This window comes from Myotis myotis, unplaced genomic scaffold, assembly GCF_014108235.1.
Source record: "Myotis myotis isolate mMyoMyo1 unplaced genomic scaffold, mMyoMyo1.p scaffold_m19_p_17, whole genome shotgun sequence".
Lineage (NCBI taxonomy): Eukaryota > Metazoa > Chordata > Mammalia > Chiroptera > Vespertilionidae > Myotis > Myotis myotis.
In genome coordinates, this window is record NW_023416321.1 from 6,068,409 (window position 1) to 6,090,609 (window position 22,201).

The following is a 22,201-nucleotide window of genomic DNA, read 5'->3' on the forward strand; positions in this document are numbered from 1 at the left end:
ATCGTTCTCCAGACTTTCCAGCAAGGTTCACCATGTCCCATTCTAATGTCAATGATTTGGACTAAATGCAAAGTGAGATGTTTCAAAGTGCAAAGACATATCTCCCTCCCGCATTGAACTGTAAGTGCCGCAAGGATGCCATTGCTAAAAAACAGCTTACTTGTGTCTCTCCCTTTGTAGGTTAATGTGATCTACAACCCGCCTGGGTCCCCTTGTAAAGAGACGCGGGCCCTGCCTTTGGCATTGCCTGGACTTCACACCAGTCTTGCTTCAGATGCAGACAGGCTCCCCACGGCAGATGAAAGCTTTGGCTTTTGTCAGAGTCTCTATTAGTGCGTCTCTGGCGCATGCACAGATATATTTTTAAATGCAAGATGACTGCGGATGACACAACATGAGTCTGTCTATTCTCTGGAATAGTAGGAACTGCAGCTGAACCCAAAGCCATCAGCAAGCAGGGCTGGCTGGCTGCGGAACTTCCTGATCAGACCCGAATGTGCTGAATCCGTGCATCTGGAAATTAGCATGGAACTCTCATGCAGAGAGGAGCCGTGGAAGCGAATCAATATTGCCTTGGACTGGAACACCTCGCAGGATCGCAGCCTCCAGTAGATATTCAGCTAAGATTTAACCAAGTTAGCTCTTATGTCTTTCCTCTGATTACTAATACTCAGATTTTTGTGCCCACTCAATTCATTTTATATGATTCATAGAGAAATGGCCTCCTCTGTAATAACAGGTAATGAATTGCATTTGTAGTGAACATACACAATAGATATGAATGCACAAAGAAGTGAATGTATTATCCCTCATGGGTTAAACATTTTGATTTTCAAGAACAGACTATAATCAGATTTAAAGCTACGAGGGGAAAAAATGAGTTAAAATCAGATTGCATTTAGACAACACTTCAGTGTTGTATCAGTAACCTTCAATCGACATTAAAAGAGGAAGTAAGAATTTAACACTGACCTTCAGTACCTTCTATCTTAGGTGGACCTTTCTCACCCAGTAATACACACACACATACTCACAGATGTACATACACCCACACATACATTTCCACAAACATGCATTCTCTTTGATGCTGTAGCCCAGCTCTACATAGGTTCAAACCTTTGAATGTTCATGTTAGCAAGATTCTGTGCAAGGAAGATCTCCTGTAGAATAATTAGATAATGGATTCATTTAAACTAACCTCACTGACTCTAGCACTGAAACACAGATATGTTTCAGTGAAATGCAGCTAAGTATTACAAAGAAGATTTCTTAATTCTTTGCTATAGAACAGTGGTTCTCAACCTTGGCTGCACATTAGAATCACCTGGGAATCTTTTTAAAATCCTGATTTCTGGGCCTCATTCTCTGGAAATTCTGTGTGATTTTTCTGTTACTAATGTTGTGGCCTCACTCCATAACAAAGAAACAGAATTTCCAGAGGATGAGGCCCAGAAATCAGGGTTTTAAAAAGATTCCCAGGTGATTCTAATGTGCAGCCAAGGTTGAGAACCACTGCTATAGAACATATTCTAAATTTAAACTTGAGTATTTGCCTGTTTGCAATTTGGAGGTTATTGTAATGGCTTCCCACATGGAAGCTTAATGGTCATTGGTTCACTTGCAAATTTATTCACTGCATTGCTTTTAGAGTGGTCTTTTTAAATGCAGGATGTGATCTATGAGATTCCTTGCTTACAAACCCCTTCTCCTTTTTAATTGCTTTCCAAATAAGGTCCCAAATCCTGAAACATGGAATCCAAAGCATTTTGCAAACTGATTTTACTATAATCTCTTCAGGCTCATGCCTTTCCACAAACCCTGCTCATCTCGATAGTCGGTTACGATGCTCCATGTTTATTACAAGATACCCCAAGAGGTTATAGTGGTCAATAAAATAAGATCTTTGAACAGAGTAAAGGATTATTTGCCCTAGAGACCCCGTAAGTAGGCAGCCTTCACTAGTAAAATTATGATGGGTAGCACAACTGTGAAGAAATCATTGCTCCAGTGCAGGGAGGAGATGTCAAAACAAATAGTGATTGAACCAGACACAGACCAGTGGGTACGTCCATTCCTCCGGCGGAAATCCCTTTGGGGTAAGTGCAAGGCCATTGTCGATGCATGGCCTCTCTAAAGATTAACGGCCCCTACATTTGCTTCTTTGCTAGTTGCTGGTATATTTTTCAAGATGACAGGGAATCAATACTCCTAGAGACAATAACCGGTTCAAATGGGCTAAATGCATTAGACTTAAGTAGAGAAAAAACTAAAATTACTAAGCATATTATTACCAAGTTACCAGAAGGCTGTAGGGTCATAGCTTAACCAAGTATGAGACTGTTTTACTCGAACAATCTAGCCTGTGTCATTTTAGTGATCTCTTTCAAGTACCCTTGCCAGTGGAGTAGTTTGCTGAGCTGAAATAAGTCAGTCTTGGCAAGTAATCAAAAAGCTCTAGAATGACTGGATGACTGGATGCTACTTGAAGAACAGAGTAACCCAGCATTCTTTAAGCTGGTCAATGTGCCTAAATTCTGCCTATAGCTGATGGGCTCAGCCATGAGCATTCCATAAAAGGCTGACACCCTCTGTGCAGAGTAGTTTTCTGAGACTTTTCAGCTCCGCCTTTGAAATTCAATATTCTAAATCCACCATTTCACCTTCAGGTGGCAGTCCAATTCTTGCTTTAGCCAACCATTGGTTTTGGGTGCCACTCTGGCACCTCACGCATTCTTGCTCCTCAGGACTCAGACTTGCCCTGCCTTTCAGTTCCTCCACATAATTAACTTGTCCTTTGCTCCATATTTCTTAACCATGATCAGCCAATCAAATGTTCACCATTCCTAGCTCTAGTCCTTGGAACAGGTTTTTGGACCAAGCCCTCAGCCCACAGTTGCTCTAGAGAGGAGATCAGACCCCAAATATATGACTATCTTTAGTTAAAAATTGATGGTGTCTATTCTTGACTTAGGTGGAAAATGAATGATTTATCTCAAAATTCAGTATAACCAGATGACAGTGATTCTAAGACTTTGGAGACTTGGAATAGAGGAGAAAGCTGGGTCAGGTAAGGATTCAAGGAGACTAACCTGGGTCTAAAGCATAACCCCACAAAGACAGCGAGACTCTCCAATGTAGAATGTGGCTAAAGAAAGAACATGAAGAACTCTGGCATGGTACAGGTTGGCAGTGATGGCGAACTCATGTTTTTGCTTGATTTTTCTTTGTTAAATGGCATTTAAATATATAAAATAAATATCAAAAATATAAATCTTTGTTTTACTATGGTTGCAAAGATCAAAACATTTCTATGTGTGACATGGCACCAGAGTTAAGTTAGGGTTTTTCAAAATGCTGACACCCCGAGCTCAAAAGGTTCGCCATCACTGGTCTAGAATGTCACACCTGGTTACTGGGATATAAAAATGGGATTCCTGTCTGTAGGTTAGAGCCAAAGTCAGAGAGGTGTGACCTCTCACAGCCCAGCCATCAGCTATCATTAGTAAGGTCCAAAATAGCTCCAGTAGGGGCCTGGCCAGGCTATAAGGGCAGAAATCTAGTCAGATCACCAAGTCACTGTGTCAGACTAGGACTTGGCTATGAGTCAGCAGGCATGCAGAAGCCCACAGGTGTATATGACTCTCAGTCAGGTATAATATGACTCAATATCCCTCCAACTAGCAAGATGAAGCTGGCTGACAAAGGCTGGCAATTACGTGAGGCATAAGCTGCAATGGAGCATCAGTGATTTCAATTCAGTAGAAACTTAGTCAACATTTTTTTAAATTCTTTTTTTTTTTAATATATTTTATTGATTTTTTACAGAGGAAGGGAGAGGGATAGAGAGTTAGAAACATCGATCAGCTGCCTCCTGCACACTCCCTACTGGGGATGTGCCTGCAACCAAGGTACATGCCCTTGACCAAAATCAAACCTGGGACCAGTCAGTCCGCAGGCCAACGCTCTATCCACTGAGCCAAACCGGTTAGAGTGTCAACATTTTTTAATGACGACCTGGCAGAACACACAGATAGAGGATGGTTGAGCTGAGCTGAACGACTAAAAATCAGTCATGGAGGTCAGCTGGAAGAATCCTTTGGGGGTAAAAATCAGTGTCACATACTTTCTCATACATAGCACATCTCTGATTTGGGACACGTCGTAACCAGGATTGCGGTGGTCCAAGAGTCAAGGCTGAGAATTTCATGCACCCCTGCTTGGGGCACAACACTCATTAAAAGGTGCATAGTCTGTGCATCTCTGAGAGAACCTAAAAGAAGCCGTGGAATATCATTACCCCAAGGTGGAACCTGTGAAGGCTCAGGGGAGGAGAGGATCAGCTTCTAGGGAAAGCACATGCCGGGGTTGTGGGCTCAATACCCTATGTGGGGCATGCAGGAGGCAGCTGATCAATGATTCGCTCTCCTCATTGATGTTTCTATGTCTCTCTCCCTCTCTTTTCCTCTCTCTAAAGTCAATAAAAACATATTTTAAAAAATAAAATTTAATGTCTGATGTAGAATGGTTCCTTTCTTAGCAGCTCAGATACGCAACTCCCTCCCCCCTCCTGACTTCTTAAGCCCTGTCCACAAGCTGATGGGCTGGGTGCCCAGAAGTCCCTCTAAATAATGGAGTGCCTGTGGTTCCAGCTCCAGAAAGCACAGCCATGTTGTCCAGAAAAGCACTGGTTTGCCAAATGGTATTACACTCCCACGAGTTACCCGCCACACTTAATAAGACTCCCTTTATGGAAAGGCAAAGAACATCCTAGTCATTTATCAGAAGATCTTTGTTCAAATACCATTCCTGGCAGCTGTTGCAATTTAGTGTCCTGTGTGCCAGCTCAGATTTTTAAGAAGTTAGTTAGCTCCATATCTAGTATTTCCCCTAGTCATGGATATGTCAAATAAGACCTTCAACTCACTGCTGTACACAGCCCACCCCACCCTCTAATACAGTGGTCGGCAAACCACGGCTCATGAGCCACATGTGGCTCTTTGGCCCCTTGAGTGTGGCTCTTCCACAAAATACCACGTGCGGGCGCGCACGTACAGTGCAATTGAAACTTCGTGGTCCATGCGCAGAAGTCGGTATTTTGTGGAAGAGCCACACTCAAGGGGCCAAAGAGCCACATGTGGCTTGCGAGGCGCAGTTTGCTGAGCCGCCGTTTGCTGAGCCGCAGTTTGCCGACCACTGCTCTAATAGATTGGGGTTTCCCCACTTGGAACTTTGCCAAGTTCTTCTCAGCCTATTGAGGAAAATACAGACCATAAAAAGGAGAAGCCCATTAATCTAAAGGGTAAAAGCCAGAGAATTCAGAAGCTGCTATCAGACATAGCACATCTTTAGGTGAAACATAATAATACCAATAATATTGATAATAATCACATTTAGGCTTTACATGCTTATATTACAGAAACTGTGCTGAGGGATTTACACATTATTTCACTTATATGTTAAAGTAATCCTACAAAATAAAAAAAAAAGTCGACAGAAACCAGCACAGAACGGTTCAGTACTATACTGAAGACCCTCGCACAGAAATGACAGTCAGGATTTCAACGCGGGCAGTCTGAATCCAAAGTAAGTATTAGGCTACTGCACATACTGCCTGCTGCTAATTGCTTGGAATTCCTTAGAATTTCTCCGATGGCTGAACGCTACTCCTCTCTGTTGGTACAACTTGGCATTTGGGCAGCTAGTTCTCAAGGAGATGATTAGTGGGGTTAATCCAATATTTAAATTGTAGGCTTTCCAGGTTAAGTAATGATCTGTGGTATGAAGTCGATTTTTTGAAAGTATGTGTAAACTGTAGCTCTAATTTTCTTGGCCTGGACTGGTGGGAGACATACAGGGCAAAAAAAGAATTTCGGTTGTAGGAGTGAAACACTGTTAACCACTAAGAAAATACTGTTGATGTTATGTTTGCCCGAGGAATACCTGCCAAATATAAAATGAGCTGATGGGCTTCGGTAACAGCATTTGATTGCAGAGAGTATAATTACGCCTAGAATGGGAGGGAAAAGCACCTTGGGTCTCACGTAAGGCACAGACATAGTCTTAGTCATGAGGTTGAAAAGAACTCCTCTTTTAGGCCACAGGTATTCGGGATGTCATTCTTCTAGCCAATCTTCTCCAGTCATGGTGTTGCAGTAACAGCTGCTTGCATCACTAAAGGCTTGCTTCATCGCAGGTGTTGTGGTAAATACTTTACCTGCATTACCTCATTCACCTTACAACAAACCTGTGGGGCCCATTTCACAGATTAGAAAAGGGAGCAGAGATACTAAGTGACTTGTCCAACTTCACATTCCTAAGAAGTGGCAGAGTCAGGTTTGAATTCCAGGCCATCGATGGCTGTGTCTGCGCTTACTGAGCATGTCACAGTGCCTCCACTCACATTATAGGGTAAAGGTGTTGACTGGGAGTCAGATGACCTAAGATTTGGTCTCAGAGCCACCCACCATTGGTCGTCTGCCACCCACCACTCAGGAAATGCCATACAAGTTATTCACCATCCACATCAAGATGCAGACAAGTTTCCTACATAAAGGATGTGATTAATAATCAGTTAGACTCTCAAAAATATTCTCAATTTCAATCAAATGGAACCTACTCATTGGTGTTCTGCAAACAGGGTCAGACTTGAATTGAATTTTATGGAAAAGAATAAGAATTTAATAAATAAAGATACACGGAGAAGAACATTCCAGAAAAGATGAATTGCATGAACAAAAGTACAGAATAACTTTGTAGCCCTTCCCAAATAATATTGAAAAAGAATAGAGTTCAATATGTACATTTGAGAAATAACAGGCAAAGCTATTTGGATTTGTGCTGCAAGTAAAGTGAAAACACTAACTATTTTTTTTAAATATGGGGGCTGGTCCCATGTGATTGCTTATTTTTTGGTGGTGATGCTTAGGATAAAGTAGGAGAGGAAAACTGTGAAGCAGAGGAGACCAGTAATCATATGAATGCCCTATTTGAAAAGGGAGAGGCTAGAGACATAGCAATATCTAGGTTAAAAAAATATATTAAAAAAAAAGAGTTTGGACAGATGTAAGGGACAATATAGCAGATTCTGGAGGCTGGGCAGCAATTTAAGTGGGGTGGAGGGCGGTGGGAAAGGATAAAGAAGATTTGAGGATTTGGAGCCTGGGTGCCTGGGAGAAAGAGGCAAAACGAAGGAAACCCAGCACAGAAATCTCCATGAGGAAGAAAGATGATGGCTGGAATCTTTGTGGAGATGATAAAAAAGAGCACAGAGCACTGGAGAGCACCGGGGTCCCAGGAGGAACAAAGTGAAGCCGTTTAGGTGTTGGTGCACTTGGCAGTGGAGCCTGAAAGCAGCTGAGGTTGCAAGTCTGCCCCAGGAGTAATGGGCACGGTGTAGGGTTCCATGCATCTCTGTATCGCAGGATTGGACAAGGAGCATTTCAACAGGAAGTCCAAAGAACAAAAGAGGTGAGTCCTCTTTAAAAAGATCCATTAATGTGAAACTATATAACAATACACATCCTATATAATAAAGATGTAATATGCAAATGGTCATTACATAATGACCGACAGCGTAATGACCGGATCATGGACCAGCAGGAGGGTGGGGCAGTGAGCTACAAGGGGGGAGTGCAGAGCTACAGGAGGGAGCAGGGCAGCAAGCTATGAGAGGGGGGTGGGGGGAGGGGCAGGGGAGCTACAGGAGGTCAGGGCAGTGGGCTGAGAGCTACAGGAGGGCAGCAGCAAGCTACTGGTGCACAGATTCGTGCACAGGGCTACTAGTAAACATATATATCTGCATATGTATGTGTATATACACACATATAGTCACAGACACATGTGTGTGTGTGGATAACCAAATTCTGAAGAGAGGGATTCGAAGAAAAGCATGACCCACTATCAACTAGACTCTTGAATTTCTGTGGCCTTTGTTAATACCCTTTTGTCTTCCTTCCTCCCTTCCTTCCTTCCTTCCTTCCTTCCTTCCTTCCTTCCTTCCTTCGTTCCTTCCTTTCTTTCTTTCTTTCTTTCCTCACCTGAGGATATTTTCCCCTTGAAAAACCAGCTAGGGCTTGTTTTTCTTAACATCTGAACAGGGGCTACTTGCTACAGGTCAGCAGGTTGTTAGAAATGTCCTCCGTGCCCCGATGCGTTTATTGTTCCCAATGAATAATTTTCCTTTATAACTATTTTGGCACCAGTCATTACATAATTTCCCTCATCATCATCTCATTTTGCTTCCAGAAACCTATTCTTAAGTGCCTGGCGACGTAATAAATACTCTCTGTGGATGCCGCCCAGCTCCGGGTTGTGTGCGGAATCGCTGAGCTGCAGTGTGCCACCAGCTCTAATATTTCTAATGCCTCTTGGACTCAAACCAGCATTAACCATTTATAAAACACCAACTGCTCCTCAATATGTAGAAATGCGATTGCATTTCACTGCTTGCCAAAACAACAGGCCTTTCTGAGATCATTTTTCTTTTTTTGGTTTCTGGGAGAATACAATATTGAGGTCCGTGATCAGTTGCCAAGTTTGGGCTAGTGGTGGTTGTTTTTTCCTAAATGATTTTATTATATTGAGGATTTTCCTCAGGACAGAATGTTCTACAGAGACCAATATATAAATAAGTATATAAGTACATTTTAATATGGTGACTCCTAACCCCATTCTACCTTCTAGTGTTCGTGTGAAGTTTACTAATACGAAGTGAGGGAATTAACCCTTTTATTGAAAAGGCAAACAGTGGATTTCTTCTGCACTAGGAAGAGGCAAAATGATAGCTGAGTCATAGGTCAAAGCCAATTTTTAAAAAATTTAAACTAGAATCAAAGATAGATAAAATCATGGTATATGACATGGTCTGCCACAGGTCACAGAGTGAAAAAATGCTGTTTTGTAATGACTTAGGCCCTTTCTACAGTATGTAGAAGGTGGGTTCCAACATGCTAAGGACACTTAGAGTCACAGATAACGTCTGCTGAAGATTCGAATTCTTCATCAGCTTTGAGCTAATGGTCCCACGTTATTGTTTCCTTGGATGTATCTAATATTCATTTGTGCCAGAAGAACGTTTTCCTCTAAACTCAAAGTCATCCATCAGGTTTCATAATCTAGAGTCATAAATACTGAACAAGCAAACAAGACCGAACAATATTAATCAAACTAGAAAAAGGAAGCAACAATCGATCAGGATTATATTCTATAGCTAAAGCTCAGCGGTATAACCTTGTGAATTTATTTGTTCAATTAGTAGTAGTAGTCAATCATATTTTGTATTTATGGCATCAAATTGCTATTAGTAGTCAATCATGTTTTGTATTTATGGTATCAAACACATTTGTTTATAGGGATATAAAATAGGTCTGACATGCTTCACATTTTACGTAGGTGAGAAGAGATAAAGGAAAGCTTCCTTGTAAATGAATATGAGTGGGGTTTCTACAGATGCTTGAAAACTTTCCTGGTGAGAAATGGGAAGAAGAAACAAAATTCTAAAAAAAGAAAAAAAGGAAACAACTTGTGTAAAGGCTTAGAAAATGCTTTTTAAAAATGTCTTGGCTTTTCATAAATAGAGACACAGGATAGTAGTAGGGAGAATTATCAGGGAATGTCAGAGGAAAAAGATAAGAAGGGAGGTTCTGATATTTTCAATGATTACTCAAGGTGAGCTCAAGTAATTGCCCCATTCATAAAATTATTATGCAAACATGAAGCACATGTAAACACAGTGTCCTGGAGATAAATGTCTTTTATGCAGAGAGTGCGCTATCTCCTTTGCCATTGCTGCAATGTGTGCTTTTAATAAATACTGCTTTGGCTAACACTTCTCCTAAGCTCATCAACTCAACCTTGAAGTTCAGCTTCAAGATCATAACACCTGTTACTTAAATCAGTCCAACCATGATTAAGTTCATGGCATTTGCCAAAGGAAGAGTCTGTATCAGAAGGAACTTAGATTAGTCTTCTAATAAAAACCAAATGCTTTAGAAATTAGACTATTTAAGATATAAAACTGAGAACCTTAAGATTCTCATGAACCAAGGACTCAGAAATGTGCCTGAGTATTTCTCAGTCATCTATTTGACCTTGAGAACTGTGGGGTGGATCTGGTTAGGGCGACAAAAAAACCATGAGACATCCCTTGTCCCTCCCTACCCTCCAGAATCTTGACAGGGAGGAAAGACACCGATACAATTGACAAAACGCATGTGATTCAGACATGACCATGTGTAATTGAAATCCTAAATGGGCTTGAACAAACTGCCTGGGTAGGCATATAATGACTCCTAAAAATGTCCACACCCTAACATGGCAAAAAGAGATTTCCGGAATGTGACTTAGGTGGTAGGTCTTGAGGTGGGGAGATTACCCCAGATTACTCTGGTGGGCCCAATATAGCCATAGATTTCTTATAATCGGGAGAGAAAGACAGAGCCGCGAGTTTAAAGGTTGGCAGTGTGAGAAGAATCGGAAGTCCCACTGGTATAAAGGTCACGTGCAAGGACCTGGGAGAGCTCTCTGGGAATGAAGGCAGACTCCACCCAACAACCAGGAAAGAAATGAGGACCTGAGTCCTACAGCTGCGTGGAAATGCATCCTGCCAACACCCAAATGAGCAAGAAAAGAGGTTCCTGCAAAAAGGAACAGGCCCTGCTGACACCTCGGTCTTAGCCACGTGACTCACTTCAGACTTCCGGTCAACAAAACTGTAAGATAAGAAATGTGTGCAAGCCAACAAGCGTGTGGTCGTAGGTCGTGGCAGCTTAGAATACAAACACATCATCAACATGTGTAGCCAAAATAATTTTTCTCTTGGCATTTGGGAGAGGAGAAGGAAGGATATAATTTTTAGCAAGGGCTTCACGGATGTGTAATTGGAGCTGGCTTTGAAGGCTGGAGGGATTTGAACCTGGTTTAAGGGAGATGTAATCCCTGCCCCAGGAAAGGTCACACAGATGAGTGAACTGGGGAGTCCGCTAAAGCAGAAGGCTGTATGGGGAAGGGTTTGGAAGTGAGTCTGGATTAGGAAGATATTTTTGAAGATTTTGCAGGCAAGATGGGAAATTTGAGCTATCAGAAGAAACTCTTATTCAACCCCCACCACCACCCCTGTCCAGGCCTATGGTGACATCACAGCATCTTGCTGCGCTCCTACAAGATCACCAACCACTAAAATATGAATTAACATTCATTGAGCGATTACCAAACACCGTGCACTGTCCTAAGAGCTTTATTGATGATACATACGTTAATCCTTAGAACAAACCCTCCTTTGAAATCAGTTAATTGCAGCTTAGAGAGATTTCATTAACTTGCCTCACTAGGGGCAAATCCAGCGTGCAAATCCAGGCAGGGAACCCAGAACCGAGAGTCTGAGTCATTGTACGTAGTGCCGCCCAGATGCAGTTTGTTATTCCTGCCTGGAAAATATTTTATTAATGTGCATGTTATTAGATAGCTATAGACACCACAGAGGTTCTGCATGCTGTCATGTGTCATCAACTCTTTTATTTTATTTTATTATTTTTTGGAGGTGGGGCACTTAATCTTCACCCGAGATTATTTTTCCATTGATTTTTAGAGAGAATGGAAGGAAGGGGGAGAGACTTGAGAGACACATTGATTGGCTGCCTCCTGCACACATCCCGACCTGTGCCGGGGATCAAGCCTGCAATCAAGGTATGTGCCCTTGATTGGCATCAAACCCTGGACCCTGCAGTCCTCGGCAGACGCTCTATCCACTGAGCAAAATCAGCCAGGGCCACCAACTCTTTGAAAATGAAGCTGGGAAACAGGCCCAGCTATTCAGTCAGGTGAGATGTCTATAATGGACACACTGTGATTCACGCAGAAATTGTTTGCATCTTATCGCCAAAACCTCCAGCTGGCTACCGAGAAACAAAACATGATTCAGTGATCAAATATAAACCTAAACGACGTTGCATCTGAGGGTGAAAGAATGCCTGGCATTCGCGCAAGCAGAGAGCTGCCAGGCCCACGGCTTCATCTGTGGTGAGGAGCAGCTGGTCTCCCGGGGCATCATCGGTTAATAGAGCTGTTTTTGTGTGAGTCCGCTGACATGCCCTCCTGTGCTCCCATAATTCTCCATATCTTGTCATGCCCTCGGGGCAACTGGACATCGGAAAAGGACTTAGTGAACACTGTGCTCAAGTCAAAGGATGAGTGGAAGGGGTGAGTGAATCCTGACGCTGAGATGTGTACAGCTTGATGTCAGCTAAAGCTTTCAAAGAAACAAACCGTTCCTTTCCATCTTATGACCGGCAGTCGGTAGGGAAGGGCTTGGGAAATGCAGAATCTAAAGCTGAATGTGATAAGTTAAAAGTTGGAACTTTTGAGTGAGATTTCCTAAAGCAGAATGGATTTGTTGCAGAATCCCAAATGTCAATGCATCCAAGCAATACCCATCTATTTATATTTACAGGCAAATAGATGACACCTGCTAGAAGAATTAAAATGCAGTTAACTGATCATTGCAACTAATTTTTAATGGCAACAATTAATTTTCAGAAAAGAAGGAATGTGGTTAATAATGCTTTACTGGTGACACATCAAAGTCACCACACATAATTGTTAATCGACTATAAGCCAAGCCTCTTCCAGGAGAATACATTTCTGTGGTTGTTGGATTAGATTAGATTTTAAAATTGCTCTTGATTAAGTAATATAAGTATATATAGGAAACTTCCATTCGTTAACCCTCTCACCCTCATTCATGTTACCTAATTTTTCCCCCCTTTGGAAGCAATCACAGTCTCCTTTGCATCCTTTCATATAGCTGTACATCTATAAATCTATTTATCTATATACCTAACCACATACACAGTGAGTTGATTACTATGAAAATTTATCACTGGGAGATGATAAATATAATCTACGTTTCCACAAATAAATAGAACACAAGCATTTTTAAAATGTTTCTTAATGTGGCTCTGAATGAAAATAAAAGCAACCAATGGAGTATGTATTATTGTTATTGTTTATCTTATCGCTGGGAAGGACAATTGTATGGTAGTTAAAGGGTAAGCTCAGGAAACAGTTTCCAATGATTATCTCTGTCATCATTCTATGCCTTGGTTGCTTCATCTATAAAATGGGGACATGGACTTTGTCTCCCCCAGAGGATAACTGAGACAATCCAGCTAACATGTTTAGCACAGTACTTGGCACATATTAAGAAGTCAAACTTTAGAAGTTGGAAAGAAAAACTGATAAAGAAGAAAGATAATTAGTGTGTGTGTGTAATTCACTTAAGCCCAGAGTGCTTCAAAAAAATATTTGTCTTTATCATTATCTTATCTTGGAAATTCGCTTTCAGAAAATGGGGACATTTATTTCTTTTCAAACTTAGAAAAAAAAGCATTGGAAAGCTCATTTACAAATTTGGAGCTTGAGATTTAAAACTTAACTTAAATACATTTCTCACGTTATCCTGGCCATGCATTAGAGTTATGGTTGAAGCCATATTGGAGTTTTCAAATTTCAAAGACTTGTAGTCTAAGTAAAAAGTCAATGAACTAGTGCTTTTACATCCTTCTAGCTCCTGCCCTAATATTTGCTCAGGCTACAGTGAGTCCTTTTCCTTTGGATTTCTTTAGCATGTGTTACCTCTCTTTATCTGCTCTCTCACATTTGACGGTAGAATATAATATACTCTTTTAAAAGCCTCAGCCTTCTCCTTCTAGACCAGCACCCACCAACATAAAAAAAAACAACAACAAAACACACACACACACACACACACACAAAAAAAAAAAAAAAACTTAAAGGCCAAGAGAAAAATAGTTTCAACTAGAGTGAGTGGACACAGAAGCGCATGTCTCCACCATATTTGTTTTCATGGCTACCACCTGTCATGCCTCAACGCCTTTGGTCTTACCAAGTGTGCCACAGAAGAAAAACTGTGGGCAAGTGCTGACAGGGAGGTGGGAGAAACTTAACCTTTTGGTAAACAGTGGTGTGACATGAAAATAGAACCAAGAAGACATATCCAGTTCCCCAACACCTCTCCTCAAAGGACCTCATGGATGTCAATATCACCTTGGCTCCCATGACAACCCCCTGACGAAGATAAATAGGTGTCAAATATGCTTTTGCTCCTAAGACCTCTGGGCATTGGTCCAAAACCCAAATGCAAAACTCAGGCTGAGTCAATCTCCTTATATACCACTTAATAAGAAGGCCATAGAAGGTGGGCTGGCCGGCCCTTGCTGCTGGGCTGGCCTACGCAGGGTTGTCAGCACTCTCTAAAAAGTAGGTGCATAACATTAAGAAAGCAGTTTCTGCTGGCAGTTTCATGCCCTGTGAGGCATGTGCTGTTTATCATACACACAGGAATCTGGAGTTACAGCATCTTTGGGGGATGCATGCTGATCGAAAGCTTTCTGATCCCAGGATTGTGGTCTCCACGTCGAAAACCTGGTTGAACCTTCAGCAGGTGAATCAGTGCTTTTCTCTGAAGAGACGATCAGACAAATAGCTGGCGAATTTGAGCCATGAAGTGAATCCTTCTAAAAAAAACCTTAGTGCTTGCCCCTGCAACCTCAAACTCTAAAATAAATTCCCGGGCCCTGGCTCAACACAAGTCCAACAATGGATGTGATTGCAGCATTGTCTGGTGTGAAGAAGAAAATAGACTCAAGCAGGTCTTACTTTGGGGGTCACTTTTGCCTTTACACAATTTGATGATACCAAAAAAAATTTATAACTATTCCACTGAAGACAAAAATCCTACCACATATGTTAGTTGCATTCAGTGCACTGCAGAAGTGAAGAATTCAGCTCTAAAATCACATGGTCTTTATCTTCTGCTCTTCCTTTTCTTTGCTTTAAAATGGGGCTGGTAATGGTCATAAGTGCACCATGGAGCATGCTTGAAAGTTAGAGAAAAATCACATCCATAAAGTAAACCTCACAGTGTGAGACCAAATACTTGTCATATACTCCAAATATACTATTGATATGTTTTCTGGCTGTCTTGAGTTCATATTGACTAATTTGTTGCATATTCATATAAAATCTGTTTACCATATATGCTCTGGGTTCATAGGGTAAGGTTAGTTGGTTAGTCTCCTGAGAGGCAGGAACTCTCTGGAAGGAAAACAGAGCAGGAGAACAAAGAGGAGAGGAGAGAGATATTTAAAGTCCCATACGCGGTTTTCTCCATGTCTCTCTGAAAGTCAGAACTTCTGCCTCCAGAAGGAAGTAATCCCAAGGGAGGAAGAACTCGGAATGTGTTTGTGTTCATCTTACATGGAGGTAAGGGTAGGAAGTGTTTACAACCCTGGTAACTCAATTATTGGAGCGGAGATTCCTTTAGCCAACTGAGTCAAATCAAATGCTTCCAGTGCCCCTCTTGCTGTTCCGTGCGTACTAATCGCAGTCCCCAAATAATATTCTGACTCTCCCAGCAAACGTCCCCTGAGAGCAAAATGTCACGTCAAGAGAACATCCCTGAAACCCAAAGCCTTGGAGGTGAGCCCGGCAGTGCGGCTTTAAACGGCGTGTGACACGGTGCCCTGTGACCCATGCTTCCTCCAGGAGCTGGAGCTTCTGCTCCCGGGTGGCTGTTCACATCCAGGTACCTGGCTACTTGGGTAGAAAAACAGTTACTTTGCTCTGTTTTGTTGTGTGTGTGTGTGTGTGTGTGTTTTTCCTGTCCCAGAAAGTTATTTTACATTTCTAAATGGCATAACACATAGCTCATAAATGACTGAGGAGGTATGAACTGTAATCCCAGGCCAGTTGGGTTTTCAAGGATTAGGAAGTCCCAGGCTTGATTCCTCGCTCCCTTCCCCCCCACTCACTGCCACCCCTTTTCACATAATTTCTTCAGAAAAGCACAGTGTGATGGGCCTTAGTCTTGCCCAAGGTTCTGCTACTTCTGTTCACAAGGGGAAATAATAGGCCATAGAAATCCAGATTGTCGGGAGGGGTTTTACTAGGGTTCTACTAGGGGTGCCTGCTATCAGAACTGTCCTTTCAGTGGTGTTGCTTTTCACGTCTATCTTCCTGGGTTCATGAGAAGCGTGTCCAAGGGGGTGACTCTTGAAGGTCATTCCTCTCCAACCAGCCGCGCTGCTGCCATTCAACTTCCCTCTGGCTTCCCTCTCCTGCTCTCTCTCCCTTTCAACTGAACAGGATGAAATGGCAGGAAGGCATCGACCTGCGCTGAAAGCCCATCTCCTGCTCCCCCGTGGGCGCTATTTGAGTTTTAGTACTTTGAAGGGTCCACCCCTGCTTTCTGTGACATAAAAAGACAATGACCTCAGAGAGGCAGCTTTTAGGTTGAAAGAGCTCCACTCTCAAAGCAATCGCTCGCCCAGGCTCCGAGCCTGGAACGACTTGCAGAGGCTCTTTGGAGGCCCAGCTCAGAGGTTTGATTCTCCGGTGAAACACGAAGCTGTTTGTGTCTTGGCTGACCTCATAAAAAGCCCAGGGAGACATTTTTCCGTGACACGTCTCGGTTCCTGTCATGTCCTCGTCGGCAGGATAAAGAAATGAGCAGGATCTGAGCACCGTCTGGCAAATGTGACATAACTCCCGGGCGATGGGGACATCACAGCCACCTCACCTGCTGTCTGCTTAGCGCGTCTCACAGGCCCGGGGGACACTTCCCACAGAGCCTCCTCTGCCCTCCACATCTCCAGGGCTGCTTCCTCAGGAGGGTGATCCCGGAGCTCAGGCCCGTGTGATCCCGGCCTCCAAAAGCTCCGGGCCGGGCTGGGCTGGGCTGGGGGTGGAGATGGAGATTCAGAGCCAACGCACGGCTCGGCTGCCAGGTGTCCGCTCCTGACAGCTGCCGTCTGGGCTTTGCCTCGGAAGGGCTGCTGCCTGATTTCCACAGCAGACACATAGGGGAGAAGGAGCGGTTAACATTCCTCAACCTGTCCACACAAAGTCTTGTCTTTTTCTCCCCATCCGTCAGCGCTGCTGCGTTTCTCACTGGGGATTCAGTCCTGATTGTCTCCACGCACATCTTGCCTGATGCTCTAAATACACAAAGAGTGGGTGCGCTGCAAAAGCGGCAGGTTGAATAGCAGTGGACTGATGCTACCCCGTTACTGTGAGAACGAGGCCTGACAGCTGTGGTCAGACGGTGGGGTTTCGTGTGAGAAAAAAAAAAATGACTATACTGGTGACCAGTTACCTAAAGAATAAGAGGGCCGTTGGTCAGGAATTGTGAAGGGACCCCCATGACCAGGTAACACAGAGAACATAAAAGCATCAATGCCGCTTTCTGCTTGTTGAAACCAAGAGCAATGAACTTGGTTTCAAGATGTTCTAAAATGTATTGTTATGAGCGATTATTTTAATGGAACTGCACCCCCAAATTTGCACTGATCTGTGTTTACAAGTGAATGCTGTCCATCTTCTATGGGCTTTCAATAGTCCTGAGTGGTGCCTTTACCGTCTATTGAATTTCTCTAGCAGATTCTCCACAAATACTAACAAATATTCATCTTCAACAAATCCTTGGTTCTTTACTGAGAAAAATCCAGGTCATATCAGTTGTCTATTGCTGCATAACAACCACCCCAACATTTAGTGGCTTAAAACAAAAACACCACTTAGTTTGCTCATGATTCCATGAGTTGGTTAGTATTGAAATGTCCTCATTTCTTTGATTCCACCTAAGACGACAATGTGTGACCTTCTTGGGGTATTAAGGGGTCTTCTCCCTGACTTTCCAGGTGACTTTTACCAAAGCAAATTCTAGTGCGTGAAAAACCAAGAAATGGAGAATTGCCAAAGTTGACCCTACTTTTTGGGGGGGGCGGGGGGAAAGTAAAAGAACAAAGATATACATCTATGGGGAAAACTTTATTGGAAGAAAGTCTATCTTAAATGATATCACTGTGGCTCCAAAATTGCACAGGGAAGCTGAGCATAGGCTGAAATGTCTGCAACATATCACATGGTTTTGCACAGGCCAAGCCAAAAACACGAGGGTGTCCTTCGCACGACACCCAAGTGACTGATAAACTACAGCAGGTGGGAGCAATGCGCGGGTGGAAATGGGACCGCAGGACGGGAGGACTGAAATGCTTTGTTTTCCTTTTTTCTACTGGTCTGTTTGTTCTCACCGAGTACTCTGAATGAAGTGGGGCACTCGGGACTGTATCTCTCTAAATCTCATTGTAAACTACCTGGTATTCTTTTTTCTTTTATCTCCCACTCCCCCCTCTCTCCTTGATGAATTGTCTAATAAATTTCAATTCCCAGAGATCCCTTTCCTTGTGAAATTATTTATTTTTCTGCAAAGAGTATTGCTCCATGCCTCAAAAGTCTGCAATTTCTCAACATTAGTTCCTCTTTGCTTCACATTACTGAGAATGTTTCTTTCAAGTTCTCCCTTTACAAGAACATCTGAAAAGAGTAAAATGTCCTGTTTTTTGGTGTGTTTTTTTTAAACTAAAGTAAATATGCCCTCAAGGAGGTAGGCATTGATCTGTTATCTTCTTTGTCCCTGCCATAATCTCACAGACACTGATAGAAAGTAAAGAACACCATATAGGCCTTATTTATTTCCCCTAAAGGGGAGATGTAAGGGAGTGGGGTATTGAAAATGTGTATGGGTAAGATTTATATCATTATGGGTTTTGGAAATTATTTTTGCACTTAAATGCGAATATACATATGGGCCTCGAGCTGTAGGATACAGCTTCAAATAAAAATTTGAAAGGAATCCTGAATCCTTGGCCCATGAGTATCCACAAGATTGTCTAATCGATCCCCTCTTCAATAAGAAGTAGAGAGTATAATGTGAGAAAAACTCCACGGATGGCTCACCTGTCAGAATAGAATCCTGCAATGTATTTAAGAGCAGGAGCAGTAATCCCTGATGTTTTAGAGTTTCAAATCTCCACTGAGATGGATATTGAATCTAAATTTAGATCAAATAGAAAACAAGCTCTCAAAAGAATGTCCGATTTAACAAACTGCTTCAGGTGGCACCAACATTGCAAGATGTTTGCCACAAAAATGCTACCAGAAAGAAGTGTCTAAAGAAAATCTGTTATTTTCTCCTTTCACTTAGAAAATGTCTGTCTCTGAATTGCCTTGCCCCCATCATCCATCCACTATTTTTTAAATATACAATAGGCAAGTAATAAGTTTGATCCCATTATCTGCTAATATGTAAGTGCATCTTGTGTGTACAAGACTTTGAACTTTGAGAGCATCTTCACATTTCTTAAGTTTAGAAGCTCTGAAAAACAAATGCATTTGCTTGTTATTTCAATGGACTATTAACAGGTGTCATTATACTACTCAGTGGGGTGTTCAGGTTCTGAAGATGCACAGATTTAATCTACTTAAAAACTTGAGAGCCCAGTTGGTATCACTCAGTGGGTTGGACATTGGCTCCTGCACCAGGAGGTCACCAGTTCAATCCCCTGTCAGGGCACATGCCTGGTTGTGGGCTTGATCCCCAGTTAGGGGGCATTCGGGGGCCATCCGATCCATGTTTCTCTCTCATGGGTGCTTCTATCTCTCTTTTCCTCTCCCTTTCTCTCTCTGAAATGAATGAAAACATATTTTAAAAATGAAAATCTTGAGAAACTATCATACCCCTCTAATTATGTTTCCTCAGCCATGTTATGGGACAATGTATGGTACTAAAATCATGCCGTAGCTGTGAGAATTAACTGGAATTATAAAAGATGGAATTAACTGGAATTATAAAGTCATTAGATAATTAATGACTGGTATGTTATAAGCATTGGATTGATCAGGATGATTACAGCTATTATTAGTCAACTAATAAACTCGAAGATTACTAGATTATAGTTGGATAAAGCTTAGAGTGAAAAATCTCGTCACCCCTAATCATTTCAAAAATAATAACACAACAAAGCTGAATTTCCCTGATGTTAATCTATTGGGCCAAGATAAATATTGAAAGTAGAAATAGCATACTGAACTTTCTATGAGGACGGCAAGCTATAATTGTTCAACAATTATGTGAAGTACACTTCCTGCGACCAGCCCTGGATTTTGATAGATGGGGCATGTGAAATTACAAAATATTGATTAAAGCAATACACACTCAATAGAGTCTCCCTCTGTCCCTGGGTCTACATTACAGACGTTATAGATTTACGACTGCTGAATAACTCCGCTAGAAGAAGTGATTGATCTATTGATGTCTCACTGGAGTGAAGTACTCAGTTTTGTGCACCAGCACGATGTTCCTGGAGTTGCTCAGTAAGAATTGCATCTGTGACTTGGATAAAATCATATAGTACACACCAATATTGCACCACAACTTTGTGTAACACAAAGTTGGAAGACACGGCCAATGCAAATCAAAATTCCAAATAACCCCTCCAGACGGCAGCAGTGACATTTAAGAGAACAAATATAAAGTCTAAATATCTCATTCAAAAATAATCACTGGACAGATATAGGATGGCAGGAATAAGTTTGAGTCAAATTTCCTGAACAGAAATCTAGGAAATACTGGAGTTTTATCCAAGATGATAATGCAGCCCTCCTACCCCACCCCACCCCACCCAAAAAAACTGCATATCATCATTTTCCCTCCTTCCTCCCAATTTCATACTAGAACACATGCATCTAAATAAAGAAATGAATGTTATTAATAAGTAAATAAGTAGTTGAAGCATGCCAAAACACAAGGAGCAAACAAAAAGCAAGTATCTATTTTGATTCCTCTATTCTCTATCTTCTCTTAATGACATTGATCAGAAAATTTCCATATTCTCCCCTTATGGAATAATTACATTATTTTGTTTTTGAGTAAACAAGGCAAGACCCAGATACAATTTGGTGCAGAACTGCTTCTGGCTCTGTCCTTAACATCCTTTTCTCTTGGCATCTGATTTCACCCCTAAATTACACAACAAGAAGCACACACTTAACTCTCACCTTGGAAAGACTTGATCTACCGTTAAGGAAATCCTAGAAGAATCCACAGTCATTATCTTTAGGGCTGATGTTTCAGAGAGAAAGAGATTGATCAGTATGTGTATATACTGTCACAAAACTACAGGCACATTTCCAAGACAGGGATGTGAGTGGCCACAATTGCGCCCACGGCGTACTCCCATTCTTGATCAAGTAACTGCTGGGGAGACACTATTTTTAATTGAACAAGTGATTCATGTGTCTAGAGTACAGAACGTGCATCCTGCAAATAACCAGCTGGTGGTTGCTCTCCAAGTATGCTGGTGAGCATCGCTGTCAACACCGAGTGTCCTAGTCCTGAAACGACATTGCATTGACTCAGCTGTTCTTAAGCAAATTTCTAGACAACCATAATGATTTGCTGTTGGAAAAATTCCTTCTTTGAGACCTTATCATTTTAATCCTCCAAAGGGCAATTTCTCAAGAAATAGATCATCTCACCAATGCAGCAACACGATCACATTGGTTGGTTTCCAAGGAGATTGAAGAGAAGGTAGACTCGTTTAAAAATGAAGCTTTAGCTAAAAAGAATAGAAAATGATAGTGATGAGGAAATCACCAATTAATTGCCTTCTCCACAGAGACCCCTTTAGAAAGTAAGGCTGCCTGATTACATATTTTCCAAAGTCCTTTTATGATTGGACCAGGAATCTCCTCTTTGAAAACAAACAAAAAACCAAAACACTTTTAAATGGGGTTCACCTGCTAGGAAGGAGGAATTCTAAACTGGACCAATAAGGAGTGGGATTAAACTGCTACAAATTACACAGCGATGTATCCTCAGCTGTGTGTTCTTGAACCTGCCCAGCCATTGATCCTAGGGCAGAAGGGTCTGAACCACACTCTCGGGGAAGACTCACAAAAGATTACCTTCGGCCCAGCCAATTGGGTAAATTGCCTTTGTGCTTTTCCATGACTTGCTTTGCCAGATGGAATACTTGGCACTCAAGACAGTGGCCTTGGACCAGCTTTTGGAGCAATGGGGTTTTTGAAAATGATTTACTTTTTCCCTCTCCAGACAGCTACCCTGGCACAGATGGCTTCTCTGAGGGATGAGCCCTAGGCCTTTTCCATCCTAGTTCACGAATGTAAAAATCTACCTGCTGTAATTTCTCTGCTTTTTTGTTTGTTTGTTTGTTTTTTGGTTCCAAGAGACTATGTACAAAGTTTTGAATGAAGGGCACATTTTGGCCCCTTACAAGGCCTTCAGGTGACTCTGTGACTGTGATAAGCTGAAATACTTCTTCCC

The 22,201-nt window shown here is 42.1% G+C and overlaps 1 protein-coding gene across 2 annotated transcripts in view; it reads right to left on the minus strand.

Annotated features, from left to right (window-relative positions):
* KCNJ2 (potassium inwardly rectifying channel subfamily J member 2) overlaps positions 1-22,201 on the minus strand; it is a 255,701-nt gene that overhangs the window by 148,670 nt on the left and 84,830 nt on the right. The window contains exon 2 of one of the 2 annotated variants that reach the window (XR_004972714.1): positions 21,394-21,473. The exons of the other annotated variant lie outside the window; for it this stretch is intronic. The gene's annotated coding sequence lies outside the window, so the exon portion shown is untranslated. The remainder of the gene's footprint in view (positions 1-21,393; positions 21,474-22,201) is intronic. 2 annotated transcript variants of the gene reach the window in all.